This window comes from Megascapheus bottae, chromosome 3 (genome assembly GCF_031878675.1).
Source record: "Megascapheus bottae isolate mThoBot1 chromosome 3, mThoBot2.hap1, whole genome shotgun sequence".
In the NCBI taxonomy this organism is placed as follows: Eukaryota; Metazoa; Chordata; class Mammalia; order Rodentia; family Geomyidae; genus Megascapheus; species Megascapheus bottae.
This window is the reverse complement of record NC_143511.1, coordinates 62,327,245-62,343,215: the sequence shown is the minus strand read 5'-3', so window position 1 is coordinate 62,343,215 and position 15,971 is coordinate 62,327,245. Positions and strand designations below refer to the sequence as shown.

Sequence of the window (15,971 nt, the reverse complement as noted above, 5' to 3'; positions counted from 1 at the left end):
TATTTTTTTAATCTCAGTTCTTTTCTGCTTCCTTCTCTTTGGGCTCCTCGGGCTTTCACTCTTTCCTCTTTTTGTAAGGAGACATGTCAGAGGGGATCAAATCAAGCTGGGTGGAGGCTCCGTGAGACTGCCTGGCATGAGCAAGTGAGGGAGTGGACGCTGTTTGCTGGAGCCTGGCAGGAAAAGGGGTGGACAGGGGCTGACTTTTGCCCAACCCTCAACAGTATCACTTTACACTTCTCAAGCTCTTTGCTAGCTTAATGGGAGATTCATACAATGGCATGGTACTTCGGTCTTGAAGCAGAAAGATTTTTGTGGTGAGGAAAGCTCTGTGTGTATGCACATGACCAGTCCCTGCCAGGAAAGGGGGAAGGGGTATGGTAGGAAATTCACTAGACTCGGATGAGTCGTGGGGTCTCTGTAGTTCCTTTGTCTCATCTGTAGATGTAGAAATGTGTAGAATTATCCAGTTCCATGGATAAAGACTTACTTCCATGGCATAAAGAAAGTGTCCCATAAACTTTGGCTGTTATCTGTAAGAGGGATGAAAGTTTCACATGGCTGACATCATATGGGGAAAGTGTAGCGATCACAACTCTCCTTAAACAGCATAGTCCTCTTACACAGAAAGAGCAAGAGACAATTACCGTTTATATTGCTCAAGCCTCAACTTTATTTGGAGATCAAGAGATTAAAATGACCTCTGTGAAAGGATTGTCAGGAAACTTTGTGCTGTGAATCACTCATTCATATTCTGTTGATGTTTGAAGACCTACAGCTCCAGGGTCACAAGTGATGATCATGATGATGCTAATAAACACTCACTGAGCCCTCATCTGTGCCAACATTTCCTCATTTAATTGCCAGGTCATCCGTAAACCATGGCCATTACCACAGCTTTCATTTCCACACAAGGAAGCTGGGGCATGATAAATAAAATACGCAACTGGCTGTATCAGTCTTGGCAGGAAGCAGAATACATACAGATGGCTCAAATGGAGACTGTAGTGAAAGGCATTCTGCCAGAGGAGTAACAGGGCATTCAAACAGGGGTGTTAAGAGAGTTAAAGGTTCAATGTCGTGGAAAGGAGCAGAGGTGGCATGGATGCCCGGTACCAGGGAGGACTGAGTTCTGGGAAGGGAAGCCTAATTGTAGTAGCCATGGTCTTGGAGAGGTGGAGCTACTTCCAAACAGGCAGGAGTACACAGTGATCCAGGGCCTCACCCCCTGACCTCTTGTCAATGCCTTTTAATAGCCAATCATCTGGAAGCATGCAGGTGAGGGCTCCTAGGAGAGGGAGTCAGCAGGGTCATTCCCTCAGGACACAGAGTAGGACAGAAAAGGTCAGAGATAGCGCTGGGGGACTACTAAGTGGTGCAGATAGAAAATCACCAGGACATTTGCCTGCAGTCATTCTTTAGTCAGATGCAAAGCTTACTCCAAATGTGGATCAAATCCTAGTCGGTCACTGAAGGAAGGGGAAGCCAGTGAGCAACTCCCCCCTGCTCTAATCAAAGAGGGCTTGAGCTACTTCTTTTCTTACTATTTGTTGCTATCTGGAAAGACAGACCTGGACTCTGAGAATCTGGGTCTCTGGCTGCGAGTTTGGCCTAGTGGTAGAATGCTTGCCTAGCATGTATGAAGACTCTGGTTTGATTCCTCAGTACCACATATACAGAAAAAAAAAAAGCTGGAAATGGTGCTGTGGCTCAAGTGGTAGAGCTCTAGCCTTGAGAAAGCCCAAGGACAGTGCTCAGGCCCTGAGTTCAAGTCCCAGGATTGGCAAAAGAAAAAAAAAGTCTGGATCTCAGTGCAAAACCTTCCTTCCATTCTTATTTCTGTTTTGTTTTTGTTTGTTTTGCCAGTCCCAGGCTTGAACTCAGGGCTTGAGCACTGTTCTTGGGTTTTCTCAAGGCTAGAGCTCTACTGCTTGAGCCACAGCACCATTTCCGGCTTTTTCTATGTATATGGTACCAAGGAATCGAACCTGGGTCTTCGTAATGCTAGGCAAGCACTCTACTACTAGGCCAAACTCCTGGCCCCCTTCCTTCCATTCTTGAATGGTGGGAAATTATTCCAGCTTAAAATCATAGTGATGAATAGATAAATAAGCTATGGTATGCCTGTATAATAGAATATCACGCAGCATAGAAAGATAGGAGGACACCTTAAACAAATATTACAAAGAGAAGGAAGTGACCATGAAAGGACTGCATGTTGTGTGTTTCCACATATGTAAAACTCCGTACAAGGCAAAAATGTAGATACAGTAAAAAGATCAGTGGTTTGGAGGAAGGGAAAATGTATAATAAATGAAACGAGAATTTTTAGGGCAGTCAAACTATCATAGATTTCTACAGCATAAAGTGGACCCTAGGGCTGGGCTCAGTGGTCGAACACTTGCTCTAGACGTTGGGTTTATCCTGAGTCACAAGAAAGTTCTAAATGCTGAGTTTCATTAATGTATCAACATTGGTTTGTCATTTCAAACAAACGTGTCTCATTAATGTGAGTTGCCAATAATAAAGGAAACATGGGGTGGTGTAGGAATAGGAGACATGGGCTTTTGTATTCTTACTGCTCAATTTTTCTATAAACCTAAACTATGTTAAAATATAAGGTTTTGGCCGGGAGTTTGGCCTAGTGATAGAGTGCTTGCCTAGTATGCACAAAGACCTGGGTTTGACTCCTTGATGCCACATACATAGAAAAAGCTGGAAGTGGTACTATGGCTCAAGTGGTAGAGCTCTAGCCTTGAGAAAGCCCAAGGACAGTGTTCAGGCCCTGAGTTCAAGCCCCAGGACTGGCAAAATAATAATAATTATATATATATGTGTATATATAAAGTTTTTTCTTTTGTTAAACATACTGAAAATGCAAATGAATTCTGCTACTTTTTGGGACTGCTGTTCTAATCTAACCCCCTTATTTTTACTTATTTTAGGGAAACTGAGGATCAGAGAAAGCTGGGCCACTGCCATTTTCAAACACGGTGAGAACCAAGCTTTCCCTTTCCAGGAGTTGCCTGCTGCTTGTGGAAGGAGAAATAGCAGGGGCAAAGGCTAGTGCTCCTGTGCTCCAGCCAGGCAGCTGCACTCAAATGCCCCCGGTGGTTGAGAGAGCCCCCAAGAGCCCACATGCTTCTCTGTCTGAGTTTGTTTAGGCAGAGACCAAGTGCCCCCCACCACGGCTCAGCCTCACTGAGTCAGATGCAGAAAGGAGTGGATACTTGTAGGTGCTTCAGACGAGGACAGGGCAGAGAAGGCAGGGGCTGCCACTGAGACAGGTCCGGAATCCAGATTGTGGGGAGGGGGCAGAGATGTTATGATCCTATCAGCCCTTAAAGGGGTGCTCAGATGATTCTCTGAGCCCTGTCTTATCTTGTCTGCTTCCCTCCTCCTCACAGGGCTAGGAGGCAGGTAGAACAGGGCTTTTTACAGATGAGTAGACTGAGAGCAAGGGACGCTGGGAGTATGCTTTACTTCAGCGCAGCCAGTGAGTGGCACAGTGGGGTTTGCATAAAGACCTTGTTTTACTATCAGAAATGACACCTGGTGAAAGACAAAGAGGACTGTTTGCAAAACTTATACTCCTGGGAGTACAGTTACCAGCTGAAGTGACTTTGTATGGATTTGAGGGTTGAGCAAAGAAGTAAACAGTGTGCAGGACCACAGCCAGGTTTCTCACTTTCAGGGAAGAAAGAAATGAGCATGCATGGGGAAAGACTCAAGGGACCCTGTATGCTGGGTCAGATTGGAAATCAGCATATGAACGCGTGTTTATTTTAATATGTACATAGGTACATAAGAACGATAGATATGTGTGTACCTGAGTTAACATGCACACATGTGCATATTTAATAACATGTAATATATGTGTATAGATATATATGAGTTAGCATACAAACATGTGCATATCTAATCATGTTATATATGTGTAGATACAGGTTGAGTATTGGATAAAAGACTTATGTCTAGAAGTGTTTCAGATTGTAGAGTTTTGTTTTGTTTTAAAATAGTGTCAAAAGACTTCTAACAATTAGTCAGGTGTGGTGGCTCACACCTGTAATTCTTGCTACTCAGGAGGCTGAGATGTGAGGGTCGTTGTACAAAGCCAGCCCGGGCACTAAAGAATGTGAGACCCCAATTAATCACTAAAAAACAGGGAGTCGGGCTGTGGCTCAAGGGGTAGGGCCGTAACCTCTAGCTGAAGAGCTCAGGGACAGCGTCCAGGCCTAGGGGTAGGGCAGTAGCCTTGATCTGAAGAGCTCAAAGATTGCATCCAGGCCCAGAGTTCAAGTCCCATTGTCCACACACAAAAAAAATAATAATAATTGGGGGCTGGGAGTGTGGCCTAGTGGTAGAGTGCTTGTCTAGCATGCACCAAGACTCAGACTCGATTCCTCTGAACCACATACACAGAAAAAAGCAGAAGTGGTACTGTGACTCAAGTGGAACAGCTCTAGCCTTGAGAAAGCCCAAGGACAGTACTCAGGCCCTGTGCTCAAGCCCAGGACTGGTTAAAGAAAAGGAAAGAAAGAAAGAAAGAAAAAGAAAGAAAGAACGAACTTGCAGACTTTACCAACAAAACATCCCTAATACAAAAATCCCAGACCTGAAACTTTTGTTTTTTGTACTCATGAAGTTTTGAAGCATTTCAGACGTTTGGACTTTAAGATATATGTATCTCCTTTCTGTGTCCACTGAGGAGATATAGAAGCAGCAACACGTGAAAAGCAATTAGCACACCCGGGAGCCAGATCATGGTTCCTAAATGTCATTTTCCATAAAAGGAATCAGGGCTCCTTGGAGAAGTGGTTGATTCTAGGATTGGATCAAGGAAAATGAAGATCTTAAAAAACCTAAAGAAAGGCCATCATGGTGATTCACCCCTGTAAGCTGCCAAATATTCACAAGTCTGAAATTGGGACGATTATGGATTGTGCCAAACTTTGATCATGGGCAAAAAATTTGAGAGATCCCATTTCACTCAATTGGATCTGGGCATGGTTGTACACACCTAGCATCTCAACTACATAGGAAGCACAAATGGAAGGATCATGCTGCAGGCCAGCTTGGGGAAAAGTGGGCCCTACTCAAAACAAACAAGCAAAAAAGAAAAACAGAAACAACAAACAAACCCAAAGGGAAAAATGACTGGAGAAATGGTTGAAGTGGTAGAGCACTTGCCTAGTTAGTGTGAGGCCCTGAGTTCAAACTATTAAAAAGAAAATAATCCTTAAAGGAGTGACAGAAAGTGAAGAAACCTGGCCCAGGAGTTTAGCCTAGTGGTAGAGTGCTTGCCTAGCATGCATGAAGACCCAGGTTCGATTCCTCACATACCACATACATAGAAAAAATCCAGAAGTGGTGCTGAGGCTCAAGCAGTAGAGCTCTAGCCTTGAGAAAGCCCTGGGACAGTGCCCAGACCCTGAGCTCAAGCTCCAGGACTGGCAAATAAATAAATATATAATTAAAAAAAAAGAAAGTGAAGAAACCTTTCTAAAACCATAAATATGGGATATCTTAAAAGGACAGAACAGGAAACCTGAAAGCAATCTTGGTGGTTCAAATTGAGCAACAGAGTAAATGAATGGAATTGTAACCCTAAGAGTAAAACAAATACCCTGAGTTCATATTGATAGTAAACAGGAAAGCAGGAGTAACTCTTCATTAGAGTAGAATTTCAAATCAAATGAATATGGAGGAAATGAGTTACAAGTGCATGAGCCACTGATGATTATGATAAAAATTGGTGGGAAAAACTTTAAGCAGAAATAAAATCTTGGTATAGCCTCAGAGGAACTCCCTATCAAAAAATTCACTGTAGGGCCCAGAGTTTGGCCTAGTGGTAGAGTGCTTATGTAGCATGCACGAAGACCCAGGTTTGATTTCTTGGCATCACATACATAGAAAAAAAAAAGCTGGAAGTGGTGCTGAAGCTCAAGTGGCCTTGAGAAAGCCCACGGACAGTGCTCAGGCCCTGAGTTCAAGCCCAAGACTAGAAAAAAAAATTCACTGTAGTGATTTAACAAGCCCTGAACAGTTCAATATTTTTCTCTCTGAGGGATGGAGCTTAATTCCCCTGTCCTTGACCCTGGCATGGACTGTAGGTGAGTATTGTATATAAAGGGAAGCATCATACTTTAGAGTTGGAGAGGTCTACCAGACTCTATCTTAACCAAGTTAGCAAACTAACGTCATCCACATCACACCACCAGTACAGCAATATGAAGGGAGCTCTTGTTGTAGTCTTTCCTTGAATCATCGGCTCTGTCAAGTCATGAGAAAGCATTAGACAAACTCAAGTTGAGGACATTCTACATAATTCCTGAGCAGGCCTCTTCAAAAGTGTCAAGGTCACAAGCAGAAAGAAAGATGAAAATTTGTCACAAATTGGAGGAGCATCAGGGACAGGACAACTAAGTGGACTGTGGCACTGTTGATTTTGGAACTAGATAAAGGACATCAGGGTAGAGTTGGGAATGTGGCTTAGTGGTAGAGTGCTTGCCTAGCATGCATGAAACCCTGGGTTCAATTCCTTAGTACCACATATACAGAAAAAGCCATAAGTGGTGCTGTGACTCAAGTGGTAGAGTGCTAGCCTTGAGCCAAAGAAGCTCAGGCCCCAAGTTCAAGTTCAAGCCCCAGGAGTAGGTTGGGGGGGGTAAACAAGTGATCTGAGTGAAATCTATGGTATAACTCCTATTATCATGCCAGTGTTTGTTTCTTTGCTAGCATTACTCTGAGGTTATATAATATGTAAGAAGCAAGGTGAAGGACATATATGGAAAGTCTCTGTTATGGCTTTTGCAATTCAAATACTTTCCAAGTACAAACTTTTAAATTATTATTATTATTATTATTTTGTGTGTGTGTGTGTGTGTGTGTGTTTGTGTGAGTGTGTGTGTGTGTCATGGGGCTTGACCTCTGGGCCTGGTCACTGTCCCTGACAGCTCAAGGCTACCTCCCTACCCCTGGGCCTGAGTGCTGTTCCTGAGCTCTTCAGCTCCAGGCTACTGCCCTACCCTTGAGCCAAGCCACACTTCCCATTTTCTAGTGGTTAATTGGAGATAAGAGTCTCACAGTCTTTAGTGCCAGGGCTGGCTTTGAACCTTGATCCTCAGATTTTAGCCTCCTGAATAGCTAGGATTACAGGTATGAGCCACCAAGCCTGGCAAATTTTAAAATTATTTATTATATTTTATTTATTTATTTTTGCTGGTCCTGGGACCTGAACTCTGGGCTTGGTTGCCATCCCTAGGCTTTTGTGCTCAAAGCTAAGTGCTTTATCACTTCAGCCACATTTGAGCTCCATTTCTAGCTTTTTTGGGTGCTTAATTAAAGATAAAAATCTTAGAGACTTTTCTGCTTAGGCTGGTTTTAAACCACAGCCCTCAAATCTCAGCCTCCTGAGTAGCTAGGATTATAGGCATGAGCTACCTGTACCCAGTGAAAGTACAATTTTTTTTTTTCCAATCCCAGACTTCAACTCAGGGTCTGAGCACTATCTTTGGTCTTTCTCAAGGCTAGAGCTGTTCCACTTGAGTCACAATAACACTTCTAGCTTTTTCTGTGTATGTGGTGCTGAGGAATTGAACCGGGGTCTTTGTGCATGCTAGGCAAGCACTCTTACCACTAGGCCAAACTCCTGTCCCCAAAAGTACAATTTTTAAAATAAAAATTGTATTTGTTATGTAATTCTAACCCCTTTGTACATCACCTTTATAGTAACAATTTAAATTTGTTTAAATGTTATTTGAGGGCTGGGAATGTGGTTTAGTGGTAGAGTGCTTGTCTAGCACGCATAAATCTCTGGGTTCAATTGCTCAGTACCACATAAACAGAAAAAGCCAGAAATGGTGCTGCTCAAGTGGTGGAGTGCTTACCTTGAGCAAAAGAAACTCAGGGACAGTGCCCAGGCCTTGAGTTCAAGCCCCAGGACTGGTAAAAAACCAAAAAAACCCACCAAAAAAAAAAACCCAAAAATGTATTTGAGTTAGCTACCCATGGCTCCCACCTATAATCCTAGCTACTCAACAGACAGAGGTCTGCGAATCATGGTTTGAAGCCAGCTTAAGTAGAACAATTTCAGAGATGATTATCTCCAGTTAATCAGCAAAAAACCAGAAGTGGAATGAAGCCTTGAACAAAGAAAAAGCCAATCAAGTGCTTGAGTTCAAACCCCTGCATGGCACCAAAAATTTATATTTGTTGCAAAAAGAGGTTGGTAGCCACTAAGAAAAACTCAAATCAGGGAGAGCTTGCTCCTATTCTATAATTCTAACACAACTACTGTCAAAATGAGGACTTGAGATCTAGTTGACCTGACATTACTAATATTCATCTTTCTAATAATCAGGAGGGGCAAGTCAGATAATGCCCACTGCATAGATGAGGCACAGTTCTTAATACACTGTCTTCTCATTGAACCAATGGGAAGAATGAATTCTAGAAGAGGGGGAACTTCTGAGTTTCTATCCTTCCATCTTGGCTGCTATTTCTGGGCAGGTGTAGGCAAAGCTTAAATTTGGACTATTCAAGAAGGCAAAGAAGAGTAATTCTCATCGTGCCCCCACCTCCTCTCACCTTTGAGTTAAGCAATAAAGCTGAAAAGATCCTTCAACAAACAAATCCCTCCTCATTATGGAATCCACAGGCACAGGGCTCTTAGGAAACCTGAAAGGCAGGCTCTCAGATGGAGGGCTGTTTGGACACGTCTGTCCGGTGTCCTCTTCCTTACTCCCTCCACAAGGCAATATGCTTGCTTCTGGAGTGAACACAGTGGTCATCCCGGTACCCAGACTCTGAGATGAAAGGCAGTTGGGCTGGTGGCAGCAGCTGACCTCTAAGAGTGGGCTTCTAGAAAGGCACCTTGGCTAAGACACAGTCTCCATTTCCCTGTCCCAAGCTTGGGTGCTTTCTGGATGCTGGAAAGTGCTCCAAAGAGCTTGTTTTTGATGGGACAAAGTTATTTGTGGAGGCAAAGCCACGAGGGTGATAAACTATTGTCTCTAGGCCACAGGATGGGTCCAAGAAAGATGAGCCTTTTTCCCTTCAAATGAAAGCTAAAGTCATGTTGTTGCTTAGAGGCTACGAGCAAACTAAATTAGAAGGAAATAGTGTTTGCTCCTGAAATTCAGGCCAGAAACTCTGCTTGAGATTTGGCAGTACCAAGACGTAGAATTGCCTTAGAGAAGGAAAACAAATATTTAAGCCTTACATAGACAACGAAAAGAGCTCACCTGGGCATCCTGTTTGAGAGACATTTACATAAATGAAATATTAAATCTTTTTGTTCAAGAACCCTGGTATCTCAGGGGAAAGGAATGCAATCATTCCAGTAATTAACCATTCCCCCAAGAAGTGTGGTTTACATCATGTATGATCTTCTTATTTTAATCCTTTTGGTGTCCTGGAAAATGCAGTGTTTCTTCTGCAGCGCCTTATGGAGTAGAGATAGTATGACAAGAAGATGTTGAATGCCTATGATGTCAAGAGTCTGAAGTTTCAACTCTTAGCTGATGAGCTCTAAAAATTAGAAGTTCCAAGGCAGCCTGGGAAAGATTCTGTGACATTAGCCTGTGCTTCCATTTCTGTCCTGTTCTGAAGAACTGGTAAATTTCTGTGGTCCTCTGATTTGTCTTCTCTAACTTAGGGATAGTACTCGCACGTAATGAGCAGGGTTCCAGCAGAAAGGGGAGACTTAAGAAGATTCTCATTGAGCATCTCTGAATATTTTCATTACCTCTTGAGCTGTTTTGTTTTCTAGTAGTATATGTTAGTCAAGGATGCCCTTTTATTTCCTTCAGATAAACAAGAATTTCTTTTTTCCTGTCCTCTGTGCTCAAGCTTAGTGCTCTACCACCTGAGCCACAGCACTACTTCTGGTTATTGAGTGGTTAATTGGAGATAAGATTCTCATCAGAGACTTTTCTGCCCTGGCTGGCTTAGAACAGTGATCTTCAGGTCTCAGACTCCTGAGCAGCTAGGATTACAAGCGTGAGCCACTGATGTCTTTTTAAATTATTGTTATGGAACTATGGAAAAGTTTGTTTTAATGCCAGCTCTCAAAACATCTGGTGGATGAGCTGGCACTTTCTCTTCTGCCCAAGCTAATCATATGATACTCTCCCCACAAAGCAATTACCAGTATTTTAATTGGGTAATTAATTATGAAATGAATTGTTTAATAAGGATCTGTCTTACTAGAATGTAAGCTTTCTGAAGGCAGCGGAACAGGGCTGCTGTGTGCATGTGTTTGTACATACATATAAATAAGTATAATGTGTTGCTGATATTCTTTGGCAGCCTCTATTTATTGTTTAAAAATACATTTATTTTCCAGGTCACCTAGCCATGTAAATGATCAAGATGAGAAAAAATATTTTGGGTTTAAAAAATCAATAGTTTATTCGTTCACAAAGTCATTCCGTCCTTTGCTGTGAATGTGGGGAGCTGGAGGTCAGGTGCCAGCCCCCAGCTCTGTGTGTTCTCCAGGGACCTCTGGCCAGGCTGAGACACACACCCACATCAGGCGGCAGGAGGCCTGGATCACAGGGCCAGCTGTGCATTGAACTTTTCTGAAGTCTTGAGCATGTCCTTCTCTTCTTTGGGCCTCTGTGTTAAGGCAGTTGGATTTGATTTACCTGTGGAAGATATACCTGGCTTTGTGGTCCTTGAGTCTTTGGGCTTCTTTTCAGAAAGGTAGTACTCCTTTCCTAACGTTTCCATCTCCTGAAGTCTGTGCGGCCTCTACAGGAAGGTGCTGGGAACACCACCTAAATTCTCCACGCTCCACTCCCCACCTCCCAGCCCGCACAAGGAAACGGTCCATCTTTGCCCTGGGAAAGGAGTCTGATGCCTCCATTCTTTCCTCAGTAGCTGGGCAAACTGAGGAGAGCCCAAGCCTCTGTTCTGGGCATCGGAACCCCATGTATAATAAAGAGGCTCTGCACTGAGGACTTCATATTCCCTTTATCTCTCTTTCCATTGCTCTCAGGTTGTGAGACTGACAAAGTCAAAGTTTCCCAGGGCTGCCTTTCATGGCTGATCAGCAGAAATCAGTATTTGTGGGTTGTGAATAGAATCAGGAAACAAAAAGTACGGGAGTTGCTCTAGTCTCGAATAAGTGTGGAAGATGCTAGTCAAATTTACACGGGAAACTTCAGGGGTGTTAACCTGTTAATTGTGTCTTGAATTTCCTCAAGGGAAATAAGTTGTAGGCAGAATGGATGATATCTGTGGATGTCCCAAGGAGGCAGGAGACATAGGTGGAGGGATTATGATTGAAGGCTGGCCATTGGCAAAAACATGGGGTCCTATCTGAAAAACTAACTCAAGAAGAGAGGGGAAGGGGGCATGGCTCAAGTGGTAGCATGCCTGCCTAGCAAACAGCAGAGCCTGAGTTTAAACCCCGGTAGGAAAGAGAGGAAGAGGGAAAGGGAGGGGGAGGGGGAGGAAGAGGGGGAGGGGGAGGGAGAGGGAGAGGGAGAGAGTGAGCTGTGGCTCAAATGGTACAGTGCTAGCTTAGAGCAAAAGAAGCTCCAAGGACACTGCTCAGGCCGAGTTCAAGTCCCAGGATAATGACGATGAAGAAGAAGAAGAAGGAGGAGGAGGAGGAGGAGGAAGAGGAGGAGGAGGAGGAGGAGGAGGAGGAGGAGGAGGAGGAGGGGCGGAAGGAAGAAGGGGAGGAAGGAAGGAAGGAAGAAAGGAAGGGAGGGAGGGAGGGAGGAAGGGAGGGAGGGTATTCACAAAGTAGCAAAAAGTATAGGCTGGGTTTAGAATCCTGGATACTACTTTCTAGCTGTGGGACATGGGGAAATTCAGCACCTTCTCTGAGCTGCAGTTTTCCTAGACATACTTCAGAGGAAAAAAAATTACAACTTATCTTTTAGAGGTGTTGTATGGATAATAAAATTTAGCATTGCAGCTGGGCATGGTGGCTTGTGCCTATAATCCTAGCTAGTCAAGAGGCTGAGATCTGAGGATCAAGGTTCAAGCCAGCCTGGGTAACAAAAGGACCTGCAACTCTTATCTCCAATTAACCTCAAGAAAACGGGAAATGGGGCTTGGCTCAAGGGTAGGGTAGTAGCTTTGAGCGAAAGAGCTCAGGGATAACACTCAGGCCCAGGGGGTAGGGCTGTAGCCTTGAGCCAAAGAGCTCAGGGTCAGCACCCAGGCAGAGATCAAGCCCCATGACCCACAAAAACTAACTAAATAAAATAAAGTAAAATTTCGCATTGCCCAGAAGACTCTCAGATGTTACCAGTATGTGGCCTGTGCATTATTTTGCATAGCCTTGCTCTAAATTCCTCCCAAGACCCTCAGAATCCATGTGCGTTGCTTGGGTGGAGTTGGTCATTGCTTGGTCTGAAAGCTGTGCCGTCAGTCACCCTGACATTGCCCATAAGCACCTGTCCCAGCTCTTTCCCGAGTTTCAGGGCCCTGAAAACTAGAGGAGCCCAGCAAAGGGTGGACAGAATTTCTGAGAAGGAATTTAAGGGTCATTCTGGAAAGGTAGAGAGGCCCTGGTACCAAGATGAGGAGTTTGGACTTGGGCCAATGTTGTGCTGGAGGTGTCTGAGCCCAGTGCCAGCTTGACATACCTCTGAGACACTGACTCTTGTTTCACTTTGACCTTGGCCTGGGCATCAGGGCAGCAGCCCCAGGGCCAGGAGACAGGACTGGAGGCCTGAGACAGCCACTTGCCTCTCTATGTCTCAGTCTCCACCTCTGTAAAATGGGTGAAATCCTGACGGCTGACAGCCTGACACACAGGGCTGTGGTAAGAGTTGGGGAGACAGTATGTTTGAATAAGTGCAAGGTGCCAAACTCCTACTCTGTGCCAGGCCCTGCCAAGAGGTATGGGAAAAATACAGCTGATCTTCACATACCCACTTCCCTTAAAGGATTGCTGGCTCTAATACACAGTTAAGCACTCGGGTGGAGGTCAGTTCGTGAGTGGCTCTTCACCTGCTGGGGGGAGGGGCCAGGAGAGGAAGAGAGCATCCAGAAAATTTCCCTGGAGATTCAGCTGAGGCCCAAGACACACCTAGGAGTGAGTGGGTGGATAAGGAAGGAAGTTCCTGTCTCCAGGCAGAGGAAACAGAACATAATCTAGCTGTATCGCTAGCTGGACAGTTGCTGTGGGGTATGAGGTCTCCAAGAAGACACTGTGGCCACCATGATGGGAACAATGCTTGAACTGAAGCAGAGGACATTGAGCTTCTCCTTAGGAGAGCTGGGACCATGGCAGAACTTTAGCTGGGACCTCTGACATGAGGGCTCTCTTTGGTGTCTTCAAGAGGTTTTTGTAGGTGGCAGCTGGGTAGAGCCCTAAACACTGGACAGAGGGGTCTGCAGCACAGCCGACAGACTAATGGAAGAATTAGGGAAAAGCCTGGGGATTTAGAATGGAATCCTTGGCATCCCGTGTGTGGGCAAAGCGTTCCCCAGAAGAAAAGCAGAGATCTTAACCCTCCTGCCGCTCTCAGGTGACAAGTAGAATTAGCAGTGAGGGGCTTACCATGTGCTGTCCAGAAGGCTGGCTGTAAGCTCCATGTAGCTCTCAGCCTAGCAGCTACTGCCCACAGACAAGCTTCCTGCTCAGAATCAGGCCTGTTGTCACAAAGAAAAAGCAGCGTGGCTACTGTCCCCAGCTGAGATCCAACACCAGCCAGCCTGCCACCATGGGGAAGTGTCTCAGGGAGCCTCTGAGTTTGATGGTTCAAGCCCCTCACCATCAAGGAGGGCCTTGGGGTGGGGTGCCTGGGGTCTGGGATAGGGCTTGGCTCTGCCCTTAACGCCCTTGGTGACCTGGGATGAATTGTTTACTTCTCGGAACCTCATTTTCTTTTCCAGATAGTTTCCTGTCTTGTATACCTTCAAGGGCCAGTAAGCAGTAGTTTAGACAATACATGTGGAAGAGGCATTGCTATCTTTATTAAGAGACAGCAAGGGAGAGCAGGTGAGTGGACATGTTAATAGAATGTACTTAATTTATGGTGCAAACACTGTATTTTAGTTAGACTTTAAAAATTAGCTTTAGGGGCTGGGAGTTTGGCCTAGTGGTAGAGTGCTTGCCTAGGATACACGGAGATCTGGGTTTGATTCCTTGTACCACATACATGGAAAAAGCCAGAAGTGGTGCTGTGGCTCAAGTGGTAGAACTTTTGTCTTGAGAAAGTACAAGGACAGTGCTCAGGCCCTGAGTTCAAGCCCCAGGACAGGCAAAAAAAAAAAAAAAAAAAAGGAAGAGGAAGAGGAAGAAAGAAAATAAAAGTTAACTTTATCTTTTTTTTTCCCCACCAGCTAGTGGCTGGTGGGCTATCTGTATGGTAGACTCTACTGGTGTAGGCGAAGAGAGTTGATGTTGTGTCTCTGCCTGTCCTTCTTCCCTCTTAGGAGAAACAAGAATAGGTAGATAAAATGTGCCCTATCAACACTAACTACTGAGATTCATAGCCACCACAAGAGGCCATGAGTGCAGTCCCAGTAATTGCAGAAGTGACAGAATCAAGCATGAAACTGCATGGTGCATGTGGAAACCTGGGAAACAATGGGAGATAGAGCTGCAAAAGGAGAGGGCTAGATAAGAAAGAGGAATTTCATTTTATCCTAACGTCTATGGAGATAACCACTGAAAGTTTTTCTGCAGCAAAGAGACATGATTAGACTTGAATCTCTTAAAATATCAAAGCTATATCCAGGTGCCAGTGGCTCATGCCTATAATCCTAGGAGGCTGAGATCTGAGGATTGTGGCTTGAAGCCAGCAGGGACAGGAAGGTCATGAGACTCTTATCGCCAATAAACTACTCAGAAAAAGCTGGAAGTGGAGCTGTGGCTCAAGTGGTAGAGTGCTATCCTTGAGCACAAAGAGGCTCAGGGACAGCACTCGGGCCCTGAGTTTAAGCCCCGGGACCAGTTAAAAAAAATCAGAGCTACCATTTATAAGGTATTTACCATGTGCTAAGCCCTTGATATACATATGTATACATATACATATGTATAAAAGGTCACTCAGATTGCAGAGTAGAACATGGCCTGGAGAAGGGCAGGCAGTGGACAGGCAGGTCAGGGAAGAGGTTATTGCAGGAATTCATAGAATGGATGAAAGCCCAAACCAATGACTACTCAGACAGAAAGAAGGGAACAGACAAAAGAGACATTCAGAAAGCACGACTGACTGACCACTGCATCAGAGAATGGAGGAAAGTAGAAGAATCTAAGGTGACTCTTGAAGGTCTGGCTGAGGTGACTGGAGAATTTAAAAATCAATAGCATTCTGGATTCTCAGTATTTTATAAATATGGTTTCCAGGACTGGAAGAGAGCTTAGAGATTCTTTAACCATATGTGTTCCCTCTCCCTCCCTCCCTCTCCCTCTCCCTCTCCCTCTCCCTCTCCCTCTCCCTCTCCCTCTCCCTCTCCCTCTCCCTCTCCCTCTCCCTCTCCCTCTCTCTCTCTCTCTCTCTCTCTCTCTCTCTCTCTCTCTCTCTCTCTCTCTCTCTCTCTCTCTCTCTCTCTCTTCTATTCATGATTCCCAAATTTATTTTAGGCTTAATACGGACTAACCGTGCGTGCATGCATGTGTGCGTGTGTGTGTGTGTGTGTGTGTGTGTGTGTGTGTGTGTGTGTGTGTGCTGGTCCTAGGCTTAAACTTGGGGATTGAGTGTTGTTCCTGAGTTTTTGTGCTCAAATATAGAGTTCTTCCACTTGAGCCACACCCCTACATCTGGCCTTTTTTTTTTTTTTTTGTTAGTTGTGGGGCTTGAACTCGGCCTGGACATTGTCCCTGAGCTCTTCAGCTCGAGGCTACTGCCCTATCTCTTGAACTACAGGGACACTTCTGGTTTTCTGGTGGTTAATTGGAAATAAGAGTCTCACAGACTTTAGTGCCTGGGCTGGCTCTGAACCATGATTCTCAGATCTCAGCCTCCTCAGTAGCCAGGATTACAGGCGTGAACCAC

At 44.8% G+C, this 15,971-nt stretch overlaps 1 long non-coding RNA gene across 1 annotated transcript in view; it reads right to left on the bottom strand.

Annotated features, from left to right (window-relative positions):
* Window positions 1-10,431: 10,431 nt before the first annotated feature.
* Window positions 10,432-15,971, bottom strand: part of LOC150065662 (uncharacterized) — a 41,347-nt gene continuing 35,807 nt past the window's right edge. Inside the window, exon 3 of the long non-coding RNA XR_016534970.1 lies at window positions 10,432-10,649. This is a non-coding gene — a long non-coding RNA (uncharacterized LOC150065662). The remainder of the gene's footprint in view (window positions 10,650-15,971) is intronic.